This window comes from Callorhinus ursinus, unplaced genomic scaffold (genome assembly GCF_003265705.2).
Source record: "Callorhinus ursinus isolate GAN/ISIS: 27379988/994484 unplaced genomic scaffold, GSC_fseal_2.0 scaffold35, whole genome shotgun sequence".
Taxonomy (NCBI): Eukaryota; Metazoa; Chordata; class Mammalia; order Carnivora; family Otariidae; genus Callorhinus; species Callorhinus ursinus.
Window position 1 is genome coordinate 9,930,572 of NW_027397097.1, and position 14,307 is coordinate 9,944,878.

Below are 14,307 nucleotides of genomic sequence, written 5' to 3' on the forward strand. Positions count from 1 at the left end.
TTCTGCGTGGAGCACTGGGTGTTATGCACAATGAATCATGGACCACTACATCCAAAACTAATGATTTAATGCATGGTTATTAACATAACAATAAAAAAATTTAAAAATTTTCAAAAAAAAGAAAGTATAATTAGAATCTAATCCATGGTCTTTTCAATTTTTTTTAATAATGCAGCTTTGTTAACACTAATATGTTGTATCTTATGCAAAAAAGGTTTTATACAATCAAAGAGCCTAGATTCTTAGGAGTTAGAGAAGGCATAAGGTTACAAAATGTTTATGCTAATACAATAACATCATATCATAGTACTTATTTCTTTATCTTACAGGGAAAACTGATCTCAGAGAAATTAAGGGCTCTTCCCAAAGCCACGCAACTAATAAGTGATAAAGGTGGGGTTTGAATTTAATTATGCCTCACTTGAGAGACTCAACTATTTTCTCCCATGCCATTTCTTCTAATAAATTCTGATGCTGTATTTTATTAAATTCTGAATATACCTACTTTATATAACCCTTCATAATCATATATTAATTCAGAAAATATCTTCCAATTCATCAATATGCAAAAAAAACACTCAATTCATTTAAAAATATTTCCTGAGAACTTACTAGTTCCTAAGTATCATACTTAGTAGCCATCCACCAAATGCCATAATATAACAACAGTAATCATTTGAACAATTTCAATCACAAGTAAAAGAAACTCAACCGAATGAGACACCTGGGTGGCTCAGTTGGTTAAGTGTCTGCCTTTGGCTCAGGTCATGATCCCAGCATCCTGGGATCTAGTCCTGCATCCGGCTCCCCACTCAGTGGGAAGCCTTGCTTCTTCCTCTGCCTGCCACCTCCCACTGCTTGTGTGCTCTGTCTCTCTGACAAATAAATAAATAAAATCTTTAAAAAAAAAAAGAAAAAGAAAAGAAAGAAACTCAACCCAAACTAACTTAAGCATCACATAGAGATTTATTGGCAGGGCACTGGTGATGTTTTCCTAAGTGAAGGAAGAACTTCAGGAGCCAGAGCACCTATGGGTCTCTAAAAGATAAGGCTTGAGCTTTTTCTCACCATGACTCTCTCCGTCTCTCACCTCTACTTCTTTTAGGAAGTTGGCTTCATTTACTCAGGCTTCCCCATGTGATGACAGACATGGCCTCTATAGCTAGGAAGTCACATCATTACAGTCTGAAAGGTGAGAAAGTTTCCTGCAGCTTAGCATGTAAAGACATCAGTAAAGCGGGTGCTTGGTTGGCACAGTTGGTTAGGTGACTGACTTTTGGTTTCAGCTCAGGTCTAATCTGAGGGTCGTGAGATGAAGCCCCATGTTGGGCTCCAACGCTCAGTGTGGAGTCTTGGATTTCTCTTTCCCTCTCCCTCTGCACCCCCACCCCCATGGTCTCTCAAAGAAAGAAATAAAATCTTTACAAATAATTAAATAAGTAAATAATAAAAACATCAGGGAAGGATTCTAACTGGCCAGCTAGGTTCACATAACGATCCATTACCAATCACTGGCCAGGGTGATGAAACATTATGGTTATTTAGGCTTGGGTCACAAGCCCGCCTCTATCATCTGGTAGATGGATATTTTGGTTGGGAGTTCCACAAGAATTACAGGATTGCAGTGGAAGAAGAGCAGTTTCCTAAAGAAAGAGGCCAGGGGAGAGTTACAAGTAGATTAGGAAAGCAAACTGCTGATCAGAATTGGCAGACTTTCAGATATATACTAGCTAACGTTTGTTGAACATGTACTACACGACTGGTATTCTGAACATATTACATGTATTGTATTATTTCATCTTCACAATAATCACAAGAAATAGGTTATATTTTTATCTCCAGTAAAGATTAACAAATTAAGGCTTAGAGAAATTAAATAAATTGCTCAAGGAGGTACAGCCAGTAGCTAGAAAGGGCTGGACTGAACATAATGTCTTATGTAGCTCTTACAACCATTCTGTGCCACCTCCAGGTTTGGAACTGTTTTTCTTCTTTTACCCATCGCTACACACAGCATGATTTGTAGGTCCTGGGTGTCCTTCTTTGTGAACATTTTAGTTTGTTAATGTCACTAAAATATATTTAGAAGCAAATTGCATGTATCAGATGTATCTATAAAACAGGAAAATGAGTAGGAATATCACACTCATAATTTGGATTTTGTTATTTTAGTGAAGCCACTGAATTAATTTAAAACAAATAGTAACATCAACATGGGTAATCTTGTTTATACTTGGGCCAAATATAATGCTTCAAACCTTTTCCTATAAACTGCTGCCAAAGCAGATATTTGTCTCTTTTTGAAATAAAACACTTGATAGTTTCTACCTTTATCCTCTATGCTGATTTTGTATGTATTCATTCCTGGGTTGAATTTCTTTCTCTTGACCTTGTTCACCAATCCCACCAGCAAATGTTATGCTGAGACACCTCTCTTTCATCCATGGTATTGATGTTATCATACTACTTACCACATTAGTGACCATCCATTATCTATCTGATATTGTTGTTGTTTAATGTTTGTTGCTCCATTATATAACAAACTTTCTGAGTCAGGGATTATGTCTACTTTATTCATCATTGAATGCTCAGTGGCTAACCAAGTGTTTGGTAGAAGAATCAACCAACAGGTAATCTTAAATGAAAAATGGATGAATCTACTAATATTTTAATATATATAGCACATATTTTGTCTAATCCAAAGTCAAATTCTGTTATCATTGTTTTGTTTTGTTTGATATTTAATGTTAAGATAAAATCTCACAAGACTCATGTTACATTTTCCCACTTTTCGCTTTTTTGTCAGATGGAAACATATTGAGGTTTGTTCATACCACCCTGTCCTTGCTCACACTGGTTCCTTAGCTTACACTGCCCAACTTCTGCTTTTCTGCAGGGTAAATTCCCAGTCTCCATTCTAGAATTTTTCTATCACCACATTATCTATAAATCTGTTTTGACCTCCCTATGGTAATTTCTTCTCCACTCATGTTTCTGAGGATAGTAATGACTCTGATGCTGATGGAGTTTAGTTGATTGGGAGTTGAAAATACACAACTCCTGAGAAAAAGCCAGTTTGCTGAAGCAAAGACAAAACTGTACAAGAATGAAAGGATTTTGGGGGGAGAAGAGGGGGAGAATTATTAAAGGTATGACAAAGTGGGTTAAAATTCAAGATAGGAGTATATATTTTTCAATATTATGCAAATATTCCCAACCAAAACTTACATTCTGGGTGTGAATTTCCCTGACCAAAAAACTATTCATCTTTTACTTCTATCTTTTCCATTCTTTTTCCCAGATTTTCAATACCATCTATCCTCTCTTATTTGACATTCAATGTCAAGGCTCTTATTTGAAATTCAATGTATGACATTAATCCCATGGTAAAATGACTTTGTAAAACAGGAGATGTAAGAGAAATATTTTACTAATGAAAGACCACATTGAAATGAACAATAAACTATAAAAAACGGTGACTCATGCTTAGAGAGACAGCCAGGGAATCACACCAGAATCACACCGGAACCACACTAAAGTTCAAATTCTATTGTCATTCACTGGTTATGAAAATTGTTTATTAACTCTCTGAGCTCCAGTTTCCTCCTCTGTATGACTGGATAATACCTACTTCATATGGTAATTGAGAAGAAGATAAAATAACATACAGAGCAACTGATGAATAGGCGCTCAGTAAGTATGTACTGAATTGAGTTAAATTCAAAGAAACTTGTATGACCTTACATATTTATCTCATCCCATTCAAGTAATATCCCATTTAAAAATTTCAGGGAAATTAAATTTAAATAAATGAATTAACCTGTTCATTTCCAAGTTAATAACTGGGACAATCAAGATCAAAATGCAGGAAGAAAAAATAAAACTGTATTTAAAAGGACATATTGTAACAATTACCATGTTAGAAAGATTCTTGAGCATATAGACAATAATACAGTATGACATATGAGGAAAATACTTACAGTATTTACTCTGTAAATAGTGATTAATAATAAATTAATAAACATTTGTCAAAAAATGAATCATACTTGATTTCAAGCAGGGAATGACTAATTCTTATCTTCTCCATCACTTCTATTAAAAGAAATACATGGTTATGCTCAAGTGATATCTCTGATATAAAAGTTTGAAGACCTAAGAGCTATTACTTATTGTGTGCAAGGCATTAATACATCTCTTTGGAACCTCAGTGCATTTTTTGGAGGAGAAACTTGATGGATCTTTGTAAGTAATCCTAAATTTAGAGAAAAATAATTTTAAAAAAGGGTGATCTCAGATTAATGAGACAGTGGCTTCAGGATCCCATTCCACTCCAAAGCAGGCTTTCCCTAATACTCATTAGCAATCTGAAGTTTTCAGTCAGTTTAAACTTGATTCTGGAAAATTAAGTCCATCAGCAGCAGGTATTTATTGGAGAAGTATTAACAGAAGCCTGGACATTTCTGGAGCTGTGCTCCTAAAAGCATTTGCAGATGGGAGCTCTTTTCCTCCACCCTCCATTTTCAGTAAGGGAAGGCTGAGGCATTTTTCAGTGAAGCCTCTCTGGGCAAACCCTAAGGGCCTGTCTTCCTGCTGTGTGTACCAAATCAAGGGAGTTGAGTAGGAGGTAGTAAAACAGGAGAAGATGAAAAGTGGCACCACTGAAGGCTCCTTTTAACTCTCCAAATATGCAGCATCCAGTAAACAACAATCAGAACACACATGCCCTCTTGTCAGTACCTATGATCAGCTGGTCAAACATTGGTGACCCCCAATTGTACTTAGCAGCCTGGAAAATCACACCTGAGGCAGAGTTTCAAAGCAGGACAGGTTTTTCCCATTCTAGGAGCCTGATACTAGGATCTCAGGACACAGTGCTAATCATTTCATGGATTTATGGACTTGATCTGGGAAGGTTTGGGGTATCACATGCTCACTCTGCTCCCTACACTCATGAAGGTGACCTTCACGAGTGTCCAAGTCAGAATTTTCCAGAGTCAAGCCTACAATCCCATCTCCCAGTTTTTAATATTGCTGCCTCCCAGAACAAAATAAAATAAATGCCATTTGAGACAAGTTGTTCATTCCCAATCACCTACATTTTTTGGTACCTCTTACAGGTAAAGCCAAACTCCAGTTTTCATAAAGAGCTAACTCAGTACTTATCTGGACAAGTGTGGTATCCAGGAAAGATGAAAGATCTCCAGACTGTGCTCCCAGGAGCTATGCTAATCTGGAGAAGACAGCACGTTGTTATTAAAGAGTAAAGATAACACATGTAAAGTATCTAGCTAGCAGAGCAATGTCTGATGCACCAATAGCATTTAATAATAATAGAATGGACAAGGTATTCCTTTCGCAACAGTATTAGTTCCTTTGTCCATTTATTCCTTTGCTCATTTTGGTGACTTGCCCTTTCACTGTCCAGGCAGAGAGGACTCTGTTACTCCTTTCAAGTGTAACTACTGCAAATGTGTTCTTCGCTCAGCCCCTTCCCAGATACTGAGTTGTCTAGAAACCCAGGTTCCAGGGGTGTCCCTTCGCCCGTGCTAGTGTACATGTCCCCCCTTCTCTGGCTCTCCCCCTTCTATGTGGATGCATGTACGTATCTCTCTGCATCTCACTTTCCAACCTTGTGGCCCTTGAGTTTTAGGAACCTGAAGATGCTCAAACAGAAATCATCTCACCATATATTAATGGGAATTATTTGTTTGACCATCGAATGAGCTCCTTTTTAATTAAAGTTTAAAGCCTGACAAACTCTAAAAATATGTATTGCAGACAAGAAAAAAGAGTACATTATCAAGATTGGCAAATTAAAAAAACAAAACCCTCTGCCACTAAAAAAAAAAAAGGTTACCAAATTTTGTCAGAAGAAAGTTTTTTATGCAAGCTGGCTCTTCTTTATCCTGGCTCTTCCATTTGCTAGTTAAGAGACAGAGAGCGCAGGTCAGGCCAATTCATTTCTCCCAGCTGATGTACCCTCCCCTGCGAAGTGAGGTTAATAAATCTTTCCTTTCCAGGCCCGAGGTCAGGAGTTATTTATAAAGACATACCAATGACAAACATTTACATTCACAAACCTTAGTATATATCAGCATGTTAAGCACTTTGCATCATACATGATACCCTATATGAGAAGAAATATTTATATCCCCATTTAATATAGGAGAAACTGAGGCTGTATTACTATATTATATACTACATTAGAGTACAGAATACTTTTTAGCCAAAGCATGCCCTGTAATGTCATTAATTAATTATTATTATCCCTTCAAAAAGTAAGTGAACATAAGATTTACAAAGAGCCATGTTTGGCTTCTCTCAAGGAAATGAAGCTGTCATTCTGTGCCCACCACTTTCCCTCCACTGCCAGGCTTCGCAGATGCACCGTCTATACTTGCAGACTCCACTTATTTGCAACTTTTCCTTCCTTATGCTACTGCAATCTTCATCTCATCCCCACACCTCCTTGAATCAGGATGAAAAGGGAAATAATGTTTCTATTAAAACAATAAGGGGGCCAGAGTTGCATCATTTCTTAATTAATTGGACGATGCCTGTCTCTCTCCTCTCCTAATTACATGCTTCTCTTTTCATTTCCTACTTGTGATGAGAATCTACACTCTTAAATAAAATCAATACAAGATTTGAGTTGAATGGGTACCAACTTTACTCTGAGGGAAAATGACATTAGTTCACTACACCAGCTCAGAAAAGAACTTCAGGGTTATGAGGATTAAGTTAGCTTATTCTTGATTTACTCCATACATCGTTATTGAGCAATGCTAAATACTGGGCATATATCAGTCAATAAGACAGATGTGCTTTCTGTTCTCATGGGGCCACATTAACAGAGGAGACAAACCTTGTCTGTGTCATTGATGAGTGGGGGTGGAAAGTGTGTATCTGTCTTATTTCACTTGATAGTAGTGTATGGTAGTAGTTATGGTTGTTACAATAATGTCTCATCTTCACTGGTGCTTATTATATGCCAGGCATTGTTCTGTACATCTTCCAGGTATGAATTCTTTTAACAACTATTCTAAACTGCAAGACTGTTCATGTCACTTTCTGATTTCAGTGGATTCTTTGCAGATCCACATTAATGGGTAAACCAACTGGGCATATAAAGGACATTAGAATATCACAGGGCACTAAAACATCACTGAAAATAAACCTTGATGGGGAAAATCACATTTACCAGAACTCTTTTTAAGGGGAAGACAAAAAGTGGTTGGAAAAAGTAGTTTATATGCCTGCTGGGCATGGAGGGTGAAAATTTTCAGAAGGGAGGCTTAAGTCATAAAAGTTACTCTCTAAAGTGCCTTCAAGTGAAGACGGGTTCTGTTAACTTCCACCTTTGTTTGTCTTTGCCAAAAGGCAGTGGGTATGATGGAAACAAAAATGGGTTACTCTCTATAACTGACAAGACACTGAGCATTGGCAATGTTCCTGGCCAATCTCTCATGCAATCCTCAGAGCTTCCTCTAAACATACGTTGGACAGAACTCAAAAACTATGATTCAAACAAACACGAATTATTGTCCCTCTAAGTCATTTTCATTCTTTAGACACGCCTTGAACTTCATAATTATATCAAACAATTTCTTACTTTACAAATCCTTCCTATTCTGGTGTCTATCTTTCTATCCTTAACTGCTACCATTCTGTCTCTGTATATGTTTGCACACCACTACTATTACTTTACTGATTTCTTTTCTAATTATTTGTTTATCTGACTTCACCATCAAGTATCAGTTGCATAAGCATGGTAATTTGTCTTATTCATCTTGGTACTCCATTGCTAATGTCCTGAATAACGCATACAGGTGTTATATTTACTAAATAACTATTTTCTACTGAAGGAAACCCCCCAGTAACTTGTTTACTAAGTCACAGTTACTGTAGCCAAGAAAACTGTATGTACAGATCAGATATCCAATAAATATTTGTTGAATGTCTATATGATCATCTGATCCCTTGTTCCTCTAAATAATGTTCACTTCATCTAATAAGAGCAAATCATTTTCTTTTACTTTCTTTGGATAGTCTTTCTGCTATTCTTGTATTTCAGAACATTCAGAAGTGGTTTAGTTTCAAAATTCTGAAGTGTGTTAAAAATGTGTTATTTATAGACTAATTGGCAAAGCCATATAAATGCAATGATAGCAGCTCAATTTCTGGGTACAGTCTTGTTTGGTTCATCATAATTTGACAAGTTGCATGCGTGAGGTTAATGAGAAAATTCATTTTATCTGACATACTAGGCATTTAGGAGAGCAATAGTCACACTAATGAAGAATTACATGTTATACATATTGCATAGTCTTTGTAATTTTTCTTAAACATATATAATGAATGGTTTGCTTTGCTGAACTCTAGTTAAAAAAAGAAAGAAAGGGCAACACCCAGGACTTCTAAAGAGAAACAGAATGTCTTAATAACTTCACGTTCAAGGCAGAAGTTCAAGGTGATATCCCAGATGGGCAAACATGGACCTTTCCCCCTGCCTAGTGTGGAAGCACACAAGAGAACTGAATTATTTATCCACATTACTCTGAAAATAATTGTTTATAGTAATCATACCAGGTATATGCCACTAGCACTCATAAACATCCTTTTAAAATAAGCTAACAACTACAAATATAGGGAAACAACCCTTTCCCTATAGGCAGTGAGTTGAGATCCAAATAGCATTCCTGTTATACCCACCAGAAGGAAAAAGTTAACAAATTTTCCTCTCTAAATACTTGTTGGTGCCTACTATATGACAAGCACTGTGCAAGGTGTTAGAGAAGAAGACATAATGTCACTGCCCTCAGGAGCACACAATCTAGTGGGAAGAGCTTGAATTTATGAACGATCCAGGGTAAGAACCTTTGCAGGTGAGATTCAGCAAGTGAATCTTGTCAAAGACAGACAGATCTGGTTCTTTCTGAGCATACTGGATGCCTAATTAGTTCTATGAGGATCTCTGTCCTAACATGGGTTATTCCCTAAGAAACAGAAGAACACAGACAGTCTCTATTTTAAGTGTGAGGTCTAATCATTTCCCAACTTGGCAAAAGTTTTATAAGTCCAACTTCTTGTGCTCGTCATTAATGGTCTTACTTGCCACCTCTAGCACCAGTGTGTGGACATACTTGGCAAAAAATCACACAAAAAACCCAAATCAAACCAAAACAAACCAACAACAACAACAAAAACCAAACCAAACTGAAACAAAACAACAACAAAAAGCCCCCACTTGTACATGTAAGGGACTTGAGATCACTATATTTAAGTATTTAAATATTAAGCAGTAGTAGGCCCAAAAAGGATTGTGGGAGAACGGCTCTTTCCTTTTCATGTGGTGGCAGACATCAGCTCAAAGGTAATCCAAGGTAAGAACTTACAAGTACATCCAAGAGCTATGGAAGAAGCAGCAGACCTATATAACACGCTTTCTTCTCAGGGTGCCCTGTTGGGAGTACCAGCAGCTCTCTGCCCTCCACAGGGCCCCATGCCCAACCTGGCCCAATAAAATGCACAGACTGGGATACCCGGCCAAGCAAGGTTATATCATATGCCAGATTCATGTGTGATATGGCGGCTGCAAATGCCCAGTTCCTAAGGGTGCTACCGACAGCAAGCCTGTTCATGACGGTTTTAACTAGCTAAAGTGTGCCTGAAGCCTTTAGTCTGTTGCACAGGAGTGAGCTGTACACCACTGTGGGGCTCTGAGAGTCTTGAATTCTTACTGGGTTAGCAAAGATTCCACATACAAATTCTTTGAGGTTATCCTCAGTGATCCATTCCTTAAAAGTATCAGAAGAAATCCTGACAACCAGGGCATCACCAAACCAGTCCACAAACACAGAGAGATTCAAGGGCTGACATCTACAGGCTGCAAGAGCCGTGGCCTAGGAAAGGGTTACAAATTCCACCACACTATTGGTGGTTCTTGCCAGGCAGCATGGTGAAGACACAATACTCTTCAGGTCCACCATTACCACTAAGAAAAGTTTGTAAAATTCTAACCTAATAAACAATTTAGGACAGTCAAAAATAAATAAATATTAAGCAATAATAACAATATTTGGCATTTGTATTTAGATGCACTATTTACAAAATGTGCTTTCAAAGTGCATTCTCTTAGTGGCTGTGCCTCAGAATTACCTGCGCATGTTGTTAAAATCGCCAATACCTAGACCCCAGACCAGCAGATTCTGATTCAGTAGGTCAAGAATTATATTTTTAAGCAGTTTCATGGATGATTTGGAATTGCAGTCAGGATTGAGAACCATGCCTTTATGTCATGTTTTTCCACAGTACTCCTGGGAAATAGGCTCCATTTATACTCCATGAGCTTTCACTCCTTTATGCTTAGATTGCTTTTCCCTGAGGCACCAGGTGCCTCAGCTTCCATCCACCCAGTCACCACACAGGGAGATCCAAATCATAAATGAGAACCTTGAGCATACCTCTGATTTATCATCTTCGTGTACTACACTTTTTTGTTTTTTTAATCACTGTTGCTGATTTGATTCTCCTCCTACTTGCTTGTGAGCTCCTTAAGAGCATGGACTTATTATTATCTATTCACCCTTTTCTCTTAAGAATGCATATATTGGAGTGCCTGGGTGGCACAGTTGGTTGAGTGTCCAACTCTTGGTTTCGGCTCGGGTCATGATTTCAGGGTCATGGGATCAAGCCCCATATCAGGCTCTGTGCTCATCATGGAATCTGCTTGGGACTCTCTTTCCCTCTCCCTCTGCCCCTCCCTTGTGATATCTCTCTCTCTCTCTCTAAAATAAATAAATCTTAAAAAAAAAGAATGCATTATATTACTTGGACATGGTAGGATTAAAATTAATAACAATAATAATACATTGTGCTTACTATATGCCTGGTGCTATCTCCTGCATTGTATAGGTATGAATTAATTTAATCTCCATGCAATCTATATGAGGTAAATGAGGTAAGTACTGTCATCTTTCTCACTTTACAGATGAGGAAACTGGAGTACAAAGAAAGTGAGAAACCTAAGGTCACATTGTCTGTTTAATGGAGGTGTTAATAGCATGTCCGTATCACAGGATGAAGAAAATTCTTTTCATTTCACAGATGAGAAAATTGAAACTCTTCCTATCACACCAGTGTGGACCATTTATACTGTGGTTTAGATACTTGCTCTTTACAGAATATCTGGCGTTTGGGGGATTCTCTGGGTTCAGTGTATCACTATGTGTAATCTTCTACACTGTCAAATGGGGGAGGCAGAAGAAGATACCAGCTGAACCACTGCCAGCCATCTGTTGACATACTGATTTGCCACTGAAAAAAATGGAGTGCATTTGTTCACATTTCCAGATTATTTAAAAATAAGGAGCAATGGGAGTTATTAAGTTGGGCAATCTGAGTTCTAAGTAGCATTTATATGCTTTTTTTTTTCCTGGATGCCTTCCTTAAAATTAAATTTTTAATAACCTTTAAGCCTTGCAGCCTTGAGGGAATAATTTCTTTCACAGTAGTTCAAAGGTTTAATTTCACAGTAAAGCTTTTGAAATATGGTATTATCCCTTTTGTTCTAGAAAATTACTGTTTAAAAAAATCATATTTCAAAGTAATGATTGTAATGAGAAAAAGATATGAGGCCCAACTTCAAAAGGAAAAAATGATAACCTCGCCTGTGATGTCCTCTAGTGAGCCTTTCCCTCGTGGTTTCTAATTTGTAATAGTTCAAAAAAATCCCTGGAATTGCGCAGTCTCTGCCTGGTAATACAGCCCGGGCTGGCTACGGTCTAACAGTGAGGAGGAGGGGTTGATGTAGACATAACGGAAGCCATTAACTTTCTTATATGAGTAAAATGCAGTATGTCTTCAGTCCTGCTGTGTGTGTGTTTTCTGTAATGCTATTCCCAAACAATGTTATCTTTGTAGTTCTAAAGCCATTTTTGTGGACATTAAAGTTGTGTGTGGAGTTGCAGAGGAGGCAGTGGGAATTGTGAACTGTAGCAGAGCCTGACAGGGAAAGGAGAAGAGAACCACCTAATGCAGAGCACCCAGCATGTGCAAGACACTGTATTCTGGGCTTTACATATGTTTTATCTTATAGCAGCTCTCTGAGATAAATAGTATTAGCCCCATTTTACTGATGTTAATGCCGCATTCTACAAGAGATGATACTCACCTGGTCTAATTACTTTAAGAATCAAAGTCCTCCCTACAACTTCCAGTCAGAGCTCCTTGGCCTATTTATCACTTTCTAAGAGTATTTAAAAGGATTTGTTAAGTTGTAAATTCATAAAGACATGAAAAAGTTTAATGAAGAAAGACTCATGGAATGAAAAGTATATATGCAGGGCAGACTTAGAACCATATGTACCCAAAATTTAAAAACAAACAACAAACAAAAAAACTATTGTTAACTATTAAATGATTGAAACAAAAAGAAATGTTGGGTAGTAGGGACACTGGATGAAATCTCAAAATACATGCATGTAATTTCTAGGGTTGTAAAATCTGGGACAAATCACTGCAATCCTCTTAGCCTCAATTTCTGCATCTGAGAAATGGGCACAAAAGATGTAAAACACTTCCCTTAAGTGATAAAAAGAATAAAGATGTGAAAAAGCTTTCTGAACTATCAACTCTGATGCTAAATACACCCATGGCCATTCACTCTGTGGTTCTATGTATGCATGTGTGTGATTATTGGTTTTTTTATGTTTCCAACACAGTATCTACCATACTTCATTGCATTGATCTATTTAGATATTTTTCCCACAAACATATTCTAAGATCTTTAGGGCAGAGATTGTATTTTGTTCATCATTATATTTATCATATATTATATTTTCACTCACCTGCTTGAAATTTACTAGTACATTCCTACTTATGCATTCATACATTCATTCAATTAGTATGAATATCTACTAAGTGCAAGATAATCATTAGAATGAAGTCAATTTAATCTAGGACCTTTCATGAAATAACATATTGAATGAATTATGGAAGTGTGGATCATAGATCATAATATCATAAACTCTATTCTTGTTATTCCTTCTGTGCCCTTTAAACTTTGGTAAACATAACAGTAGCTTTTATTGAATGCATACTACTCGCAATTCTGTATAAGTAATCTGTATGTGTTGTCTAATATCTCCCAATAAATAAAAAAGTACTGTTAAAAAAAAGAAAGAAAAGAAAAGGAAAAGAGAAGAGAGGAGAAAAGAAAAGAAAAAAGAAAAGAAAAAAAAGAAAAGAGAAAAGAAAAGAAAGAAAAGAAAACCACAGGTTGAAAAATGGTGTCACTTAGACCAAAGTTTCCAAACCAGGGCTTAATATCCAATCTAACTGAAGTTTCAACCTCCCCCAGAAATGTGACCTTAACCAGTCAGGAATTTTTTTCCCCCCATCAGCACCAATGAGTCTGTCACCTGGGTCCTCTCCATTCACCAAAGAAAGATGAGGTAATCTGTAAGATAAAACACCTTGCTTTTTCCCCTAGCAAACAGCCGCCTCTGGAATAGTCCTTTTCTTGTGAAGTAACTTTCTTGCTCTACCCTCTGTCTATAAAAATCTTCTATTTTGCAACAACTCCTCGGAGTTCCTTCCTACATGCTAGGTGGGGTTTTACCCAATTCATGAATCATTTAATAAAGCCAATTAGATCTTCAAATTTACTTGGGTGAATTTTGTTATTAAACAGTACTATCATAAATATTTAGGAAACTGAGGCTTAGATAGGTTAAGTAATTTGTTCAAGGTCACAGTAAATACTGATGTCAAGATTCAAAACTAGATCTTTCTGATTCATTTATTCAGCAAATCTTTACTGCATTCTTACTATGTGCGAGATGCTATGCCACTTATTGGGAATACAGTGGTGAATAAGGAGTGCTTACATTTGTGGACTTACTGCCTAGTAGTGAAAGAAAGATTAAACATAGAAATATGTGATTAACTGATTAATTAATTATGTTTAAACTGATTGCTATAAAATCCAAGTTCAGAATGATCTGGTTGTATTCTAAACATAAGGAGAAATCTTCTTTCTGATAGGTACCTTATGGAGATGGGGCAGGTGGTGGTCTTTTATTCTTTTCATGTTCAAAGAGTCACTTACCATAACTAATCTCTTGCTTTGTTCTGGTATCTTCAGCCAATAATTTAGATTTTCATGTTTACATTCAATTTGAAATACCATGGAACTATAATGAATCAGTTAAAAAAAAAAAGTGGCCATTGGATAATATTCTCTAAAGTAGCCAAAAGGCCCTGAGGTTGGTTTCCAACAGCCACCTGTCAGCAATGAATTCTTTT

At 36.9% G+C, this 14,307-nt stretch overlaps 1 long non-coding RNA gene and 1 pseudogene across 1 annotated transcript in view; one reads left to right on the forward strand and one right to left on the reverse strand.

Annotated features, from left to right (window-relative positions):
• The window catches only part of LOC112840746 (large ribosomal subunit protein eL15-like), an 80,472-nt pseudogene extending 70,474 nt beyond the window's left edge, over nt 1-9,998 (forward strand).
• Nucleotides 1-14,307, reverse strand: part of LOC141370452 (uncharacterized) — a 1,695,799-nt gene that overhangs the window by 828,219 nt on the left and 853,273 nt on the right. The window lies entirely within an intron of this gene.